At 35.7% G+C, this 18,533-nt stretch overlaps 8 non-coding genes across 8 annotated transcripts; all 8 read left to right on the forward strand.

The window, feature by feature from the left end:
- Nucleotides 1-280: 280 nt before the first annotated feature.
- trnar-ucg (transfer RNA arginine (anticodon UCG)) lies at nt 281-353 on the forward strand. Its single transcript has one exon. It is a non-coding gene; the product is annotated as a tRNA-Arg (tRNA).
- Nucleotides 354-1,154: 801 nt separating this feature from the next.
- Nucleotides 1,155-1,227, forward strand: trnar-ucg (transfer RNA arginine (anticodon UCG)). The gene has a single exon. It is a non-coding gene; the product is annotated as a tRNA-Arg (tRNA).
- Nucleotides 1,228-2,378: 1,151 nt separating this feature from the next.
- On the forward strand, nt 2,379-2,451 carry trnar-ucg (transfer RNA arginine (anticodon UCG)). The gene has a single exon. It is a non-coding gene; the product is annotated as a tRNA-Arg (tRNA).
- Nucleotides 2,452-3,602: 1,151 nt separating this feature from the next.
- trnar-ucg (transfer RNA arginine (anticodon UCG)) lies at nt 3,603-3,675 on the forward strand. Its single transcript has one exon. It is a non-coding gene; the product is annotated as a tRNA-Arg (tRNA).
- An 803-nt stretch (nt 3,676-4,478) lies between these two features.
- trnar-ucg (transfer RNA arginine (anticodon UCG)) lies at nt 4,479-4,551 on the forward strand. The gene has a single exon. It is a non-coding gene; the product is annotated as a tRNA-Arg (tRNA).
- A 142-nt stretch (nt 4,552-4,693) lies between these two features.
- Nucleotides 4,694-4,766, forward strand: trnar-ucg (transfer RNA arginine (anticodon UCG)). Its single transcript has one exon. It is a non-coding gene; the product is annotated as a tRNA-Arg (tRNA).
- A 5,098-nt stretch (nt 4,767-9,864) lies between these two features.
- Nucleotides 9,865-9,937, forward strand: trnar-ucg (transfer RNA arginine (anticodon UCG)). The gene has a single exon. It is a non-coding gene; the product is annotated as a tRNA-Arg (tRNA).
- Nucleotides 9,938-11,881: 1,944 nt separating this feature from the next.
- trnar-ucg (transfer RNA arginine (anticodon UCG)) lies at nt 11,882-11,954 on the forward strand. The gene has a single exon. It is a non-coding gene; the product is annotated as a tRNA-Arg (tRNA).
- The last annotated feature ends 6,579 nt before the right edge of the window (nt 11,955-18,533 follow it).

Genomic DNA, 18,533 nt, shown 5'->3' on the forward strand with positions numbered 1-18,533 from the left:
TCACACTTGCATTGTTTAAAAGGTTTTTTTTGTGTTGGCGGGAGCCTACAATGTACATGCAGTTTATTAGAAAGACAGTACTACTGAAATACAGGAATACAACTCTAGTAAAACTGCAATTGTGGGACAAGACTTTGGAGCTCAGCATTGTGCAATTGACTCACATCTAGGTAATCAAAAACCTTCTTTGAATGTACTACCTACAATTTAAAAACATTATTTAATGCTTTGACTGTAATATTCTTGTGCAGAAATACCCATTCTGCTATCTAGAAATTGTGGCCCAGTGGCCTAATGGATAAGGCATCAGCCTTCGGAGCTGAGGATTGTGGGTTCGAGTCCCATCTGGGTCATCTGAGACTTTCCAGAAAATCAGAGGCGTGAGGCCAATAATGTCACAGTCTTTAATTGCCACTTGCTTAAAGGGTTCTTGTACATATTTCAAGACATTTGTCATTTCAGCTTGAACTTTAAAATGATTTCCAAGAAATATCTTTCTTCTAAAAGAGTATTGTTGGTTTGATTCACACTTGCATTGTTTAAAAGGTTTTTCGCTACAATGTACATGCAGTTTATTAGAAAGAAAGTACTACTCAAAAACAGCAGTACTACTCTTGTTAAACTGCAATTGTGGAACAAGACTTTGGAGCTCAGCATTGTGCAATTGACGCACATCTTGTGGGTTCGAGTCCCATCTGGGTCATCTGAGACTTTCCAGAAAATCAGTGGCGTGAGGCCAATAATGTCACAGTCTTTAATTGCCACTTGCTCAAAGGATTCTTGTACATATTTCAAGACATTTGTCATTTCAGCTTGAACTTTAAAATGATTTCCAAGAAATATCTTTCTTCTAAAAGAGTATTGTCGGTTTGATTCACACTTGCATTGTTTAAAAGGTTTTTTTTGTGTTGGCGGGAGCCTACAATGTACATGCAGTTTATTAGAAAGACAGTACTACTGAAATAAAGGAATACGACTCTAGTAAAACTGCAATTGTGGGACAAGACTTTGGAGCTCAGCATTGTGCAATTGACTCACATCTAGGTAATCAAAAACCTTCTTTGAATGTACTACCTACAATTTAAAAACATTATTTAATGCTTTGACTGTAATATTCTTGTGCAGAAATACCCATTCCGCTATCTAGAAATTGTGGCCCAGTGGCCTAATGGATAAGGCATCAGCCTTCGGAGCTGAGGATTGTGGGTTCGAGTCCCATCTGGGTCATCTGAGACTGTCCAGAAAATCAGTGGCGTGAGGCCAATAATGTCACAGTCTTTAATTGCCACTTGCTCAAAGGATTCTTGTACATATTTCAAGACATTTGTCATTTCAGCTTGAACTTTAAAATGATTTCCAAGAAATATATTTCTTCTAAAAGAGTATTGTTGGTTTGATTCACACTTGCATTGTTTAAAAGGTTTTTCGCTACAATGTACATGCAGTTTATTAGAAAGACAGTACTACTCAAAAACAGCAGTACTACTCTTGTTAAACTGCAATTGTGGAACAAGACTTTGGAGCTCAGCATTGTGCAATTGACGCACATCTTGTGGGTTCGAGTCCCATCTGGGTCATCTGAGACTTTCCAGAAAATCAGTGGCGTGAGGCCATTAATGTCACAGTCTTTAATTGCTACTTGCTCAAAGGATTCTTGTACATATTTCAAGACATTTGTCATTTCAGCTTGAACTTTAAAATGATTTCCAAGAAATATCTTTCTTCTAAAAGAGTATTGTTGGTTTGATTCACACTTGCATTGTTTAAAAGGTTTTTCGCTACAATGTACATGCAGTTTATTAGAAAGACAGTACTACTCAAAAACAGCAGTACTACTCTTGTTAAACTGCAATTGTGGAACAAGACTTTGGAGCTCAGCATTGTGCAATTGACGCACATCTTGTGGGTTCGAGTCCCATCTGGGTCATCTGAGACTTTCCAGAAAATCAGTGGTGTGAGGCCAATAATGTCACAGTCTTTAATTGCCACTTGCTCAAAGGATTCTTGTACATATTTCAAGACATTTGTCATTTCAGCTTGAACTTTAAAATGATTTCCAAGAAATATCTTTCTTCTAAAAGAGTATTGTTGGTTTGATTCACACTTGCATTGTTTAAAAGGTTTTTTTTGTGTTGGCGGGAGCCTACAATGTACATGCAGTTTATTAGAAAGACAGTACTACTGAAATACAGGAATACAACTCTAGTAAAACTGCAATTGTGGGACAAGACTTTGGAGCTCAGCATTGTGCAATTGACTCACATCTAGGTAATCAAAAACCTTCTTTGAATGTACTACCTACAATTTAAAAACATTATTTAATGCTTTGACTGTAATATTCTTGTGCAGAAATACCCATTCTGCTATCTAGAAATTGTGGCCCAGTGGCCTAATGGATAAGGCATCAGCCTTCGGAGCTGAGGATTGTGGGTTCGAGTCCCATCTGGGTCATCTGAGACTTTCCAGAAAATCAGAGGCTTGAGGCCAATAATGTCACAGTCTTTAATTGCCACTTGCTTAAAGGGTTCTTGTACATATTTCAAGACATTTGTCATTTCAGCTTGAACTGTAAAATGATTTCCAAGAAATATCTTTCTTCTAAAAGAGTATTGTTGGTTTGATTCACACTTGCATTGTTTAAAAGGTTTTTCGCTACAATGTACATGCAGTTTATTAGAAAGAAAGTACTACTCAAAAACAGCAGTACTACTCTTGTTAAACTGCAATTGTGGAACAAGACTTTGGAGCTCAGCATTGTGCAATTGACGCACATCTTGTGGGTTCGAGTCCCATCTGGGTCATCTGAGACTTTCCAGAAAATCAGTGGCGTGAGGCCAATAATGTCACAGTCTTTAATTGCCACTTGCTCAAAGGATTCTTGTACATATTTCAAGACATTTGTCATTTCAGCTTGAACTTTAAAATGATTTCCAAGAAATATATTTCTTCTAAAAGAGTATTGTTGGTTTGATTCACACTTGCATTGTTTAAAAGGTTTTTCGCTACAATGTACATGCAGTTTATTAGAAAGACAGTACTACTCAAAAACAGCAGTACTACTCTTGTTAAACTGCAATTGTGGAACAAGACTTTGGAGCTCAGCATTGTGCAATTGACGCACATCTTGTGGGTTCGAGTCCCATCTGGGTCATCTGAGACTTTCCAGAAAATCAGTGGCGTGAGGCCAATAATGTCACAGTCTTTAATTGCCACTTGCTCAAAGGATTCTTGTACATATTTCAAGACATTTGTCATTTCAGCTTGAACTTTAAAATGATTTCCAAGAAATATCTTTCTTCTAAAAGAGTATTTTCGGTTTGATTCACACTTGCATTGTTTAAAAGGTTTTTTTTGTGTTGGCGGGAGCCTACAATGTACATGCAGTTTATTAGAAAGACAGTACTACTGAAATAAAGGAATACGACTCTAGTAAAACTGCAATTGTGGGACAAGACTTTGGAGCTCAGCATTGTGCAATTGACTCACATCTAGGTAATCAAAAACCTTCTTTGAATGTACTACCTACAATTTAAAAACATTATTTAATGCTTTGACTGTAATATTCTTGTGCAGAAATACCCATTCCGCTATCTAGAAATTGTGGCCCAGTGGCCTAATGGATAAGGCATCAGCCTTCGGAGCTGAGGATTGTGGGTTCGAGTCCCATCTGGGTCATCTGAGACTTTCCAGAAAATCAGTGGTGTGAGGCCAATAATGTCACAGTCTTTAATTGCCACTTGCTCAAAGGATTCTTGTACATATTTCAAGACATTTGTCATTTCAGCTTGAACTTTAAAATGATTTCCAAGAAATATATTTCTTCTAAAAGAGTATTGTTGGTTTGATTCACACTTGCATTGTTTAAAAGGTTTTTCGCTACAATGTACATGCAGTTTATTAGAAAGACAGTACTACTCAAAAACAGCAGTACTACTCTTGTTAAACTGCAATTGTGGAACAAGACTTTGGAGCTCAGCATTGTGCAATTGATGCACATCTTGTGGGTTCGAGTCCCATCTGGGTCATCTGAGACTTTCCAGAAAATCAGTGGCGTGAGGCCAATAATGTCACAGTCTTTAATTGCCACTTGCTCAAAGGATTCTTGTACATATTTCAAGACATTTGTCATTTCAGCTTGAACTTTAAAATGATTTCCAAGAAATATCTTTCTTCTAAAAGAGTATTGTTGGTTTGATTCACACTTGCATTGTTTAAAAGGTTTTTTTTTTGTGTTGGCGGGAGCCTACAATGTACATGCAGTTTCTTAGAAAGACAGTACTAATGAAATACAGGAATACAACTCTAGTAAAACTGCAATTGTGGGACAAGACTTTGGAGCTCAGCATTGTGCAATTGACTCACATCTAGGTAATCAAAAACCTTCTTTGAATGTACTACCTACAATTAAAAAACATTATTTAATGCTTTGACTGTAATATTCTTGTGCAGAAATACCCATTCCGCTATCTAGAAATTATGGCCCAGTGGCCTAATGGATAAGGCATCAGCCTTCGGAGCTGAGGATTATGTGTTCGAGTCCCATCTGGGTCATCTGAGACTTTCCAGAAAATCAGTGGCGTGAGGCCAATAATGTCACAGTCTTTAATTGCCACTTGCTTAAAGGATTCTTGTACATATTTCAAGACTGTAATATTCTTGTGCAGAAATACCCATTACGCTATCTAGAAATTGTGGCCCAGTGGCCTAATGGATAAGGCATCAGCCTTCGGAGCTGAGGATTGTGGGTTCGAGTCCCATCTGGGTCATCTGAGACTTTCCAGAAAATCAGTGGCCTGAGGCCAATAATGTCACAGTCTTTAATTGCCACTTGCTCAAAGGATTCTTGTACATATTTCAAGACATTTGTCATTTCAGCTTGAACTTTAAAATGATTTCCAAGAAATATCTTTCTTCTAAAAGAGTATTGTCGGTTTGATTCACATTTGCATTGTTTAAAAGGTTTTTTTTGTGTTGGCGGGAGCCTACAATGTACATGCAGTTTATTAGAAAGACAGTACTACTGAAATAAAGGAATACAACTCTAGTAAAACTGCAATTGTGGGACAAGACTTTGGAGCTCAGCATTGTGGAATTGACTCACATCTAGGTAATCAAAAACCTTCTTTGAATGTACTACCTACAATTTAAAAACATTATTTAATGCTTTGACTGTAATATTCTTATGCAGAAATACCCATTCCGCTATCTAGAAATTGTGGCCCAGTGGCCTAATGGATAAGGCATCAGTCTTCGGAGCTGAGGATTGTGGGTTTGAGTCCCTTCTGAGACTTTCCAGAAAATCAGTGGTGTGAGGCCAATAATGTCACAGTCTTAAATTGCCACTTGCTTAAAGGGTTCTTGTACATATTTCAAGACATTTGTCAGTTCAGCTTGAACTTTAAAATGATTTCCAAGAAATATCTTTCTTCTAAAAGAGTATTGTTGGTTTGATTCACACTTGCATTGTTTAAAAGGTTTTTCGCTACAATGTACATGCAGTTTATTAGAAAGACAGTACTACTCAAAAACAGCAGTACTAGTCTTGTTAAACCGCAATTGTGGAACAAGACTTTGGAGATCAGCATTGTGCAATTGACGCACATCTTGTGGGTTCGAGTCCCATCTGGGTCATCTGAGACTTTCCAGAAAATCAGTGGTGTGAGGCCAATAATGTCACAGTCTTTAATTGCCACTTGCTCAAAGGATTCTTGTACATATTTCAAGACATTTGTCATTTCAGCTTAAACTTTAAAATGATTTCCTAGAAATATCTTTCTTCTAAAAGTGTATTGTTGGTTTGATTCACACTTGCATTGTTTAAAAGGTTTTTCGCTACAATGTACATGCAGTTTATTAGAAAGACAGTACTACTCAAAAACAGCAGTACTACTCTTGTTTAACTGCAATTGTGGAACAAGACTTTGGAGCTCAGCATTGTGCAATTGACGCACATCTTGTGGGTTCGAGTCCCATCTGGGTCATCTGAGACTTTCCAGAAAATCAGTGGCGTGAGGCCAATAATGTCACAGTCTTTAATTGCCACTTGCTCAAAGGATTCTTGTACATATTTCAAGACATTTGTCATTTCAGCTTGAACTTTAAAATGATTTCCAAGAAATATCTTTCTTCTAAAAGAGTATTGTTGGTTTGATTCACACTTGCATTGTTTAAAAGGTTTTTTAAACAAGACTTTGGAGCTCAGCATTGTGCAATTGACGCACATCTTGTGGGTTCAAGTCCCATCTGGGTCATCTGAGACTTTCCAGAAAATCAGTGGCGTGAGGCCAATAATGTCACAGTCTTTAATTGCCACTTGCTCAAAGGATTCTTGTACATATTTCAAGACATTTGTCATTTCAGCTTGAACTTTAAAATGATTTCCAAGAAATATCTTTCTTCTAAAAGAGTATTGTTGGTTTGATTCACACTTGCATTGTTTAAAAGGTTTTTTAAACAAGACTTTGGAGCTCAGCATTGTGCAATTGACGCACATCTTGTGGGTTCGAGTCCCATCTGGGTCATCTGAGACTTTCCAGAAAATCAGTGGCGTGAGGCCAATAATGTCACAGTCTTTAATTGCCACTTGCTTTAAGGGTTCTTGTTCATATTTCAAGATATTTGTCATTTCAGCTTGAACTTTAAAATGATTTCCAAGAAATATCTTTCTTCTAAAAGAGTATTGTTGGTTTGATTCACACTTGCATTGTTTAAAAGGTTTTTCGCTACAATGTACATGCAGTTTATTAGAAAGACAGTACTACTCAAAAACAGCAGTACTACTCTTGTTAAACTGCAATTGTGGAACAAGACTTTGGAGCTCAGCATTGTGCAATTGACGCACATCTTGTGGGTTCGAGTCCCATCTGGGTCATCTGAGACTTTCCAGAAAATCAGTGGCGTGAGGCCAATAATGTCACAGTCTTTAATTGCCACTTGCTTAAAGGGTTCTTGTACATATTTCAAGACATTTGTCATTTCAGCTTGAACTTTAAAATGATTTCCAAGAAATATCTTTCTTCTAAAAGAGTATTGTTGGTTTGATTCACACTTGTATTGTTTAAAAGGTTTTTCGCTCCAATGTACATGCAGTTTATTAGAAAGACAGTACTACTCAAAAACAGCAGTACTACTCTTGTTAAACTGCAATTGTGGAACAAGACTTCGGAGCTCAGCATTGTGCAATTGACGCACATCTTGTGGGTTCGAGTCCCATCTGGGTCATCTGAGACTTTCCAGAAAATCAGTGGCGTGAGGCCAATAATGTCACACTCTTTAATTGCCACTTGCTTAAAGGGTTCTTGTACATATTTCAAGACATTTGTCATTTCAGCTTGAACTTTAAAATGATTTCCAAGAAAATCTTTCTTCTAAAAGAGTATTGTTGGTTTGATTCACACTTGTATTGTTTAAAAGGTTTTTCGCTACAATGTACATGCAGTTTATTAGAAAGACAGTACTACTCAAAAACAGCAGTACTACTCTTGTTAAACTGCAATTGTGGAACAAGACTTTGGAAATCAGCATTGTGCAATTGACGCACATCTTGTGGGTTCGAGTCCCATCTTGGTCATCTGAGACTTTCCAGAAAATCAGTGGCGTGAGGCCAATAATGTCACAGTCTTTAAGTGCCACTTGCTCAAAGGATTCTTGTACATATTTCAAGACATTTGTCATTTCAGCTTGAACTTTAAAATGATTTCCAAGAAATATCTTTCTTCTAAAAGAGTATTGTTGGTTTGATTCACACTTGCATTGTTTAAAAGTTTTTTCGCTACAATGTACATGCAGTTTATTAGAAAGACAGTACTACTCAAAAACAGCAGTACTACTCTTGTTAAACTGCAATTGTGGAACAAGACTTCGGAGCTCAGCATTGTGCAATTGACGCACATCTTGTGGGTTCGAGTCCCATCTGGGTCATCTGAGACTTTCCAGAAAACCAGTGGCGTGAGGCCAATAATGTCACAGTCTTTAATTGCCACATGCTTAAAGGGTTCTTGTACATATTTCAAGACATTTGTCATTTCAGCTTGAACTTTAAAATGATTTCCAAGAAATATCTTTCTTCTAAAAGAGTATTGTTGGTTTGATTCACACTTGCATTGTTTAAAAGGTTTTTTTTGTGTTGGCGGGAGCCTACAATGTACATGCAGTTTATTAGAAAGACAGTACTACTGAAATAAAGGAATACAACTCTAGTAAAACTGCAATTTTTGGGATAAGACTTTGGAGCTCAGCATTGTGCAATTGACGCACATCTAGGTAATCAAAAACCTTCTTTGAATGTACTACCTACAATTTAAAAACATTATTTAATGCTTTGACTGTAATATTCGGTAACACTTTATTTTACGACCCGCAAACAACTGCGTAAGTAAACCGAAATTACGGTGTACGTTTCTGTAATAATAGTGTACTTCCGTGTAGGTATAAGGGAACAATATGTTAAGTTTTGGGTAATAAAGGGGTAACAAGCAGATATACAACCTGCAAATAACTTCGTAAGTAAACCAAAATTACTGTGTATGTTTCTGTAATTATAATGTACTTACGTGTAGGTATAAGGGGAAAATATGTTAAGGTTTGGGTAATAAAGGGGTAACAAGCAGATTTACAAGCAAATTATTTATAATGTAATTATTTTAAAACTAACAGGTACCTATTCTGTTAATATATTCCAGGCAAAAATTGTACCTCTGTTGTATATAAAAGTTATCATCACATTTCTGGCAAAATATGTTCTTGTGCAATGTTACAGGGTAATTGTGACCTCTGTGGGTTGAAAATTAAACATATATATATAATTGGCTGTAATGTATGTAAGCACAGTATGATAAAAATTTAATTTATTGGCTTTTCTTACTAGATTACTTAATGTTAAGTCAAAAAAATTAGTTTCTGGTTTGATTTTAATTTAGACCGTACCATGTAGTACTTAGTACTTACCTTATCACATTGTATTGCAATGACACTTAAATGTCAGGGCAAATATACTGTGTAATTAAAACGTTTTTTTTTTTTTCTTAATAAGAGTACCTTTCTCTGTAATTACTGTGCGAATAGTGTTGTTTCGTATTGTTACATAGTAAGTAGTGTTTGTTACCCGTTTCAACTGTGTATTTTACAGGGCAAGTGTAACTCCTGCGGGCTGTAAATTAAAGTGGCACTTGTTACCTCCTTGTTCTGTGTAGTTACAGGGTAAGTACAACATTAAACCAGTATGCTGAAACAGACAAACCTAGCTTCACCATTAGCATTATCAACAAATTTCTAAATTAGTACTTGTAAAAGTACAGTAGCACAATTAAACCAAAACCATTTATTAAAACAAGTTTAACAATAAACAATCACAATGTTGAAATTACATCAACACAAACTGTAAACAGAACAGAAATAATCTTGAAATCACACTGTACATATTTTGCCAGAAATGTGATGATAACTTTTATATACAACAGACGTACAATTTTTGCCTGGAATATATTAACAGAATAGGTACCTGTTAGTTTTAAAATAATAACATTATAAATAATTTGCTTGTATATCTGCTTGTTACCCCTTTAGTACCCAAAACTTAACATATTTTTCCCTTATACCTACACGGAGGTACACTATAATTACAGAAACGTACACCGTAATTTCGGTTTACTTACGAAGTTATTTGCAGGTTGTATATCTGCTTGTTACCCCTTTGTTACCCAAAACTTAACATATTGTTCCCTTATACCTACACGGAAGTACACTATAATTACAGAAACTTACACCGTAATTTCGGTTTACTTACGCAGTTGTTTGCGGGTCGTAAAATAAAGTGTTACCTAATATTCTTGTGCAGAAATACCCATTCCGCTATCTAGAAATTGTGGCCCAGTGGCCTAATGGATAAGGCATCAGCCTTCGGAGCTGAGGATTGTGGGTTCGAGTCCCATCTGGGTCATCTGAGACTTTCCAGGAAATCAGTGGCGTGAGGCCAATCATGTCACAGTCTTTAATTACCACTTGCTCAAAGGATTCTTGTACATATTTCAAGACATTTGTCATTTCAGCTTGAACTTTAAAATGATTTCCAAGAAATATCTTTCTTCTAAAAGAGTATTGTTGGTTTGATTCACACTTGCATTGTTTAAAAGGTTTTTTTTGTGTTGGCGGGAGCCTACAATGTACATGCAGTTTATTAGAAAGACAGTACTACTGAAATAAAGGAATACAACTCTAGTAAAACTGCAATTTTTGGGATAAGACTTTGGAGCTCAGCATTGTGCAATTGACGCACATCTAGGTAATCAAAAACCTTCTTTGAATGTACTACCTACAATTTAAAAACATTATTTAATGCTTTGACTGTAATATTCGGTAACACTTTATTTTACGACCCGCAAACAACTGCGTAAGTAAACCGAAATTACGGTGTACGTTTCTGTAATAATAGTGTACTTCCGTGTAGGTATAAGGGAACAATATGTTAAGTTTTGGGTAATAAAGGGGTAACAAGCAGATATACAACCTGCAAATAACTTCGTAAGTAAACCAAAATTACTGTGTATGTTTCTGTAATTATAATGTACTTACGTGTAGGTATAAGGGGAAAATATGTTAAGGTTTGGGTAATAAAGGGGTAACAAGCAGATTTACAAGCAAATTATTTATAATGTAATTATTTTAAAACTAACAGGTACCTATTCTGTTAATATATTCCAGGCAAAAATTGTACCTCTGTTGTATATAAAAGTTATCATCACATTTCTGGCAAAATATGTTCTTGTGCAATGTTACAGGGTAATTGTGACCTCTGTGGGTTGAAAATTAAACATATATATATAATTGGCTGTAATGTATGTAAGCACAGTATGATAAAAATTTAATTTATTGGCTTTTCTTACTAGATTACTTAATGTTAAGTCAAAAAAATTAGTTTCTGGTTTGATTTTAATTTAGACCGTACCATGTAGTACTTAGTACTTACCTTATCACATTGTATTGCAATGACACTTAAATGTCAGGGCAAATATACTGTGTAATTAAAACGTTTTTTTTTTTTTCTTAATAAGAGTACCTTTCTCTGTAATTACTGTGCGAATAGTGTTGTTTCGTATTGTTACATAGTAAGTAGTGTTTGTTACCCGTTTCAACTGTGTATTTTACAGGGCAAGTGTAACTCCTGCGGGCTGTAAATTAAAGTGGCACTTGTTACCTCCTTGTTCTGTGTAGTTACAGGGTAAGTACAACATTAAACCAGTATGCTGAAACAGACAAACCTAGCTTCACCATTAGCATTATCAACAAATTTCTAAATTAGTACTTGTAAAAGTACAGTAGCACAATTAAACCAAAACCATTTATTAAAACAAGTTTAACAATAAACAATCACAATGTTGAAATTACATCAACACAAACTGTAAACAGAACAGAAATAATCTTGAAATCACACTGTACATATTTTGCCAGAAATGTGATGATAACTTTTATATACAACAGACGTACAATTTTTGCCTGGAATATATTAACAGAATAGGTACCTGTTAGTTTTAAAATAATAACATTATAAATAATTTGCTTGTATATCTGCTTGTTACCCCTTTAGTACCCAAAACTTAACATATTTTTCCCTTATACCTACACGGAGGTACACTATAATTACAGAAACGTACACCGTAATTTCGGTTTACTTACGAAGTTATTTGCAGGTTGTATATCTGCTTGTTACCCCTTTGTTACCCAAAACTTAACATATTGTTCCCTTATACCTACACGGAAGTACACTATAATTACAGAAACTTACACCGTAATTTCGGTTTACTTACGCAGTTGTTTGCGGGTCGTAAAATAAAGTGTTACCTAATATTCTTGTGCAGAAATACCCATTCCGCTATCTAGAAATTGTGGCCCAGTGGCCTAATGGATAAGGCATCAGCCTTCGGAGCTGAGGATTGTGGGTTCGAGTCCCATCTGGGTCATCTGAGACTTTCCAGGAAATCAGTGGCGTGAGGCCAATCATGTCACAGTCTTTAATTACCACTTGCTCAAAGGATTCTTGTACATATTTCAAGACATTTGTCATTTCAGCTTGAACTTTAAAATGATTTCCAAGAAATATCTTTCTTCTAAAAGAGTATTGTTGGTTTGATTCACACTTGCATTGTTTAAAAGGTTTTTCGCTACAATGTACATGCAGTTTATTAGAAAGACAGTACTACTCAAAAACAGCAGTACTACTCTTGTTAAACTGCAATTGTGGAACAAGACTTTGGAGCTCAGCATTGTGCAATTGACACACATCTTGTGGGTTCGAGTCCCATCTGCACTGTTAGACATTTTATTGTATTTTTGCGGTAACTTACTGGCAGCACTATTGCCAGTAAGTTACTGTAAGTTCCCCTTTACAGTAGCTTACCTGTAAATGTGTTTTACGGTATGATGCCCTTACTGTAATTTCATTTTACAGTAAGATGCCCTTACCGCGATTTAATTTTACAGTAAGATGCCCTTACCGCGATTTAATTTTACAGTAAGATGCCCTTACTGCAATTTAATTTTACAGTAAGATGCCCTAACCGCGATTTAATTTTACAGTAAGATGCCCTTACCACATTTTCATTTTACAGTATATTGACATTACTGCACTTTATTTTTACAGAATGAAAAAGTAAATTTACTTTAATTTATATTTTACATGAATGCTATTGAATTTAATAAATTCCCAAAAAGTGACTTGAGTCCATGTACATAAGCATATTCTTTATTCACTGTCACAATCAATTACATCCATTGTATACATTTATTGTGATGCAACATTAGGCAAGGCAGTTTTATTTATTTATATAGCACATTTCATACACTCTGGCAAAGTGCTTTACACAGTAAGGAATTAAAATAATCACAAAATAAAAGCAAGGAAAATTAAAGTGCCCCTATTATGGATTTTTGAATACGCCAGTTTTTTTTACCGTTTAAGCATGAGCATGTGAAGAATCAGTGGTTAAAATTCATCTTTACCATGATACCACAGCAGTATAATCCTAAACTTTTGCTGTGTTCCATTTATTTTACTGACAACTGCTTCTCAAATCTCTGAGTTCAATGCAGGATTCGAGAACTGCTTGCTCTTGAAAGATGGTGTTCAAATACTTAGTTTTGAGTTTTATATTGTGTAGGTGTCCTGCTAACTGGTCTTACTGAAATACTTCTGCTAAGCAGTTGTGGGCCACTATTACCTAAAACTGTCTATTAATGCAGATTGTCTGTCGTTCTGACTACTTTGAGGAAAGATTAAGCATGGAGCAAGATTTGTTTTGTTACATCAGTCATTCACGCTAGAGCTCGGCTAATGTATCCACTGTTATTGATACAGTTTCCACGTGTTCACCGCAATAAATTAGAAAAATACTCTGTAAATAATTAAGTACAAGTAAAATAATCGGTTTGTTGATGGACATGCACTTGTTAAAGGGATAGTTCACCCAAAAAAGAAAATTCTGTCAGTAATTACTCACTCTCATGTTGTTCCAACCCCGTAAGACTTTTGTTCATCTTCGGGACACAAATGAAGATATTTTTGATTAAATCTGAGAGCTGTCTCACTCCTCCATAGGCTTCTAAGGGATTGAAACTTGCCGGGTCAGAAAAGTTATTAAAGACATCGTTAAAATAGTCCGAGTGACTACAGTGGCTCAACCTTAAGTTTATCAAGTGACGAGAATACTTTTTGTGCGCAAAAAAATAAATAACAACTTTATTCAACTATTCATTTCCTTCTCTGTGGGCCTCTAGTTAGTTCACGCAGTGTAACTGCGCAGCGCTTCTGGCCCGGCAAGTTTCAATCCGATAGAAGCCTATGGAGGAGTGATCCAGCTCTCAGATTTTATCAAAAATATCTTCATTTGTGTTCCGAAGATGAACAAAAGTCTTACGGGGTTAGAACAACATGAGGGTGGGTAATTACTGACAGAATTTTCATTTTTGGGTTAACTAACCCTTTAATGCGGATACTGAGGAATTACAGTTGCAGCATCTCACAATGTACCTCAAACTGAGTAGTGTATCACTGAGAAACGTCCTGCTCGAGTCGTCCTTGTGATGGAGGTTCGGGTTGAATAACGAGTTCTTCCAATGTTTCATTATTGGACTCGCGCTCGGATTGATATGGTAAAATCGACGTCATTGTTCGTCACTGTGTTTAGTTTACGGTGTAGGAAGCCTCAGGACAGCTGATGTTGTTATGGCAATGGGCGTTTTTGTTTTCGACACACGCGCTGTACGCGGTAAACCAATCACAACAGACTGAGCATTCTGGCCAATCAGAGCAGAATAGCTTGTGAAAAGGAGGGATTTAGAGAGATTGATTCATCTGACGAGTAGTTTGAGAATCATTGAAAAATGTGGTGATGTGCAAATATATATTATGAGAATATTAAACAGTTTTTTGACCTTTGATGCATCTAAACCTGTTGTAGGAGACTGCAAAACAACATTAGGAAACTTTAAAATAGCATAATAGGGGCACTTTAAAACAGTTTTATAAGGAATTAAAAGAGATATACGATACAGTTATAAAATTAAATAAAAGAGTAAAAAGATGATACATAGATAAACTTCTCATCTGGCAAAACACCGGCGTATCATATTTTTCACAACTCTGAGATTTTCCCATGGTGATTATACTGTGTCTGTGGTGTTCTTTCAGCGCCTAAGAAATATATTGGACGTATCCAATAGGCCCGATTTTCCCCTAAAATCATACAGGAGAAGCTCTAGGACTGACTCACGGTGTAACCTCGGGTTCACTGCCACATCAGTCCGCACCCCACAGAACCTCGATTTTAATAACACATCAAACTCACTACTCTACCACAGACCCAGGTCATCAGCATGGTTTCATCTCTCAAATTCCCCAATTAAGTAATTTATGTTTGTCTCTTACCCAATTCGCAGAGCCATTGAGTTCAGTTTAGAATCAAAAGAAGAATTCAAAACTGAATTCATAACAAATCAAAGCAGAGATCATGACAATACGCAAAAAAAGCATGAAGCATGAAAAAGCATCCCAGTTGGTCTTGACTGGCCTCCATACCGGTAAACCACTGATGGCTGATCTGAAAAAAACTAAACAAAAAACAAAAACAGAGAAAATGTGTGAGAAATGGTCATGAGTTTACAACATGAGGGTTACTGACAGTATTTTTATTTTTGGGTGAACTATCCCTTTAATTGCCTGAATGTACAATTACGTAAAAGGTACACTGAGTAACTTAATAGCCCTTCAAACTTAAATCTGAAATATAAAGCTTTTGTAGCATTACAAATATTTTTACTGTCACTTTTGGTCAATATAATGCATCCTTGCTAAATAAAAGTATTAATTTCATTCAACAACCAAAAAAAAAAAAAAAATTACTGACTGAACAGTAGTGCTTTCTATTTCAGATAACTTAAATGCTGTTCTTTTGAACTTTCTATTCAAAGAATCCTGAAAAAAAAGTGTACAACTGAAAATAATCAGAAATGTTTCTTGATTCACACAAGTGCTCCTAAAAATAAATGTAAGCGTAGAGCCCTTGCAAGTTATGCATTACAATGTTAATCACATAATGCATCTGATAGTTAGTCAAAACATATACTTACAAAGCCAAAGATGCTCAGTGCTGTGGCTCTTAAAAGAGCCTTTGAGCTGTAGTTAGCTCCTGTTGACACAGGGAAAAGAGAGAAAAAGAAGAAACATTATTTTTCATCTATGATTATTGGCTAATATGACTATATGTTATGAACATGATAAATCACAGATCTAGGATTACTGCTAGATTGATCACTTACACAGTCAATCAGATTACAGTTTTACCAATAATTGACATAGAATTTCTAAAATATGTTGCAATGAATATTTTTCTATTAATCTATTAGTCTGCCTTTACATTGCTTTAAATTCGTTACTATTTTAACATGTCATATTTCTGTCCTGTGCAGAGTGAATCCAGAATGTGTATGTAGCCGTCACATCTCTTACATCGTGTAAGTTACACTTTGTTATGAGAGAGCGCGAGAGAGTGCCTTTGAGAAAACGCGCTAGGCCTAACGTTAGGTCCTAAACACCACACACATTTAACGTTAACTGACGAGTAAAATATGCCATAACTGGTCGTAAAAAAGACGGGAAACCATTGTTTGTGTAAATACTAGATTGGGTCCATCTAACGTTGCTGGAAAAGGCAGTCAGTCAATTCTATGACATGTAAGTTAAGTTAATGGGATATGAAAACGGCGGTTTTTGAGGAAAGTTCCTTCAGATTCTCCTGTAATAGCCTATTAGATTTTATTATTTACTTTCTTCATACATTTAGCTATATTTAATTGATATTGGTATTAATTTACTTTGTAAAAGTAATGTATAAAAGAATTTGTTCAGTAAAAATTACTTACCTCCGAAAAACTCACAGCTGGCGTCTAAGGGATGCGATCCACTCAGTCAGCAGGGACGTAGGAGCGCGCGCACTCTCGACACGTGACGTCACACAACAAACCTCAGTTTACATTCTGCCCATAGATCTAAAAAATAGATTCTGCCAGGTTGTCGCGGGCTTTGCACGAGAGCAACAATTTAAATTTTGTGAGGTGTAAGCAAAGTTTATATATATATAATTTAAAATAATGAAAAAATACATTTATATCACCACACGTGTGCTGTTTTACCTGGCATAAATAATAAAAAATAAATAAATAAATAAAATGATTGCCTGTATGGGAACCATAGACGGGAACCAGTTGTGCATTTAATATATATATATATTTATTGGAGAAAATGCTAATATAAAAATTACTCTGGTCTCTCACTAAGAACTCATTTGAAATCTTTCCATTCATGTGTTGTTGGTTTTTTTTTATTTAACTTTCAGCGTGTGTGCATATAGCTTATAAATGAGAATGCAGATTCATGATTTTCATCTGCAGAACAAGATGGGGGGAAAAATCTATAAAACATTATCATATGACATTTTAATATGCCTAAAACATAAATACAAAATGCATATAGCCCTATAAGTAATTTCAAGTTGTGTACACAATGAACAAAAGTGCAGTCATCCCATGAATTATAAGGCAATGATTACACCTTAATTGTACAGTGCTTATATGCTCATTCATATATCAGAGATGCATTTACAGTACCACTACTGCTTTTGCATAAACAGTAAAGTACTGCAAATACCCATATACAGTAAGTTACTGTAAATTTCATTAAAAATACCCACAATGCAGTGCATATTACAGTAGTTAACCGTAAATAATATAAATGGTATTTTACTGGGGTTTTTTGCGGTAAGTAACTGTAAAATTACGGCAAAGTCTAACAGTGTGGGTCATCTGAGACTTTCCAGAAAATCAGTGGCGTGAGGCCAATAATGTCACAGTCTTTAATTGCCACTTGCTCAAAGGATTCTTGTACATATTTCAAGACATTTGTCATTTCAGCTTGAACTTTAAAATGATTTCCAAGAAATATCTTTCTTCTAAAAGAGTATTGTGGATTTGATTCACACTTGCATTGTTTAAAAGGTTTTTTTTGTGTTGGCGGGAGCCTAAAATGTACATGCAGTTTATTAGAAAGACAGTACTAATGAAATACAGGAATACAACTCTAGTAAAACTGCAATTGTGGGACAAGACTTTGGAGCTCAGCATTGTGCAATTGACTCACATCTAGGTAATCAAAAACCTTCTTTGAATGTACTACCTACAATTTAAAAACATTATTTAATGCTTTGACTGTAATATTCTTGTGCAGAAATACCCATTCCGCTATCCAGAAATTGTGGCCCAGTGGCCTAATGCATAAGGCATCAGCCTTCGGAGCTGAGGATTGTGGGTTTGAGTCCCATCTGGGTCATCTGAGACTTTCCAGAAAATCAGTGGCGTGAGGCCAATAATGTCACAGTCTTTAATTGCCACTTGCTTAAAGGGTTCTTGTACATATTTCAAGACATTTGTCATTTCAGCTTGAACTTTAAAATGATTTCCAAGAAATATCTTTCTTCTAAAAGAGTATTGTTGGTTTGATTCACACTTGCATTGTTTAAAAGGTTTTTCGCTACAATGTACATGCAGTTTATTAGAAAGACAGTACTACTCAAAAACAGCAGTACTACTCTTGTTAAACTGCAATTGTGGAACAAGACTTTGGAGATCAGCATTGTGCAATTGACGCACATCTTGTGGGTTCGAGTCCCATCTGGGTCATCTGAGACTTTCCAGAAAATCAGTGGTGTGAGGCCAATAATGTCACAGTCTTTAATTGCCACTTGCTCAAAGGATTCTTGTACATATTTCAAGACATTTGTCATTTCAGCTTGAACTTTAAAATGATTTCCAAGAAATATCTTTCTTCTAAAAGAGTATTGTTGGTTTGATTCACACTTGCATTGTTTAAAAGGTTTTTCGCTACAATGTACATGCAGTTTATTAGAAAGACAGTACTACTCAAAAACAGCAGTACTACTCTTGTTAAACTGCAATTGTGGAACAAGACTTTGGAGCTCAGCATTGTGCAA

This window comes from Rhinichthys klamathensis, unplaced genomic scaffold (assembly GCF_029890125.1).
Source record: "Rhinichthys klamathensis goyatoka isolate OS25496 unplaced genomic scaffold, OSU_Roscu_1.1 h1tg000046l_1, whole genome shotgun sequence".
NCBI classification, from domain to species: Eukaryota; Metazoa; Chordata; class Actinopteri; order Cypriniformes; family Leuciscidae; genus Rhinichthys; species Rhinichthys klamathensis.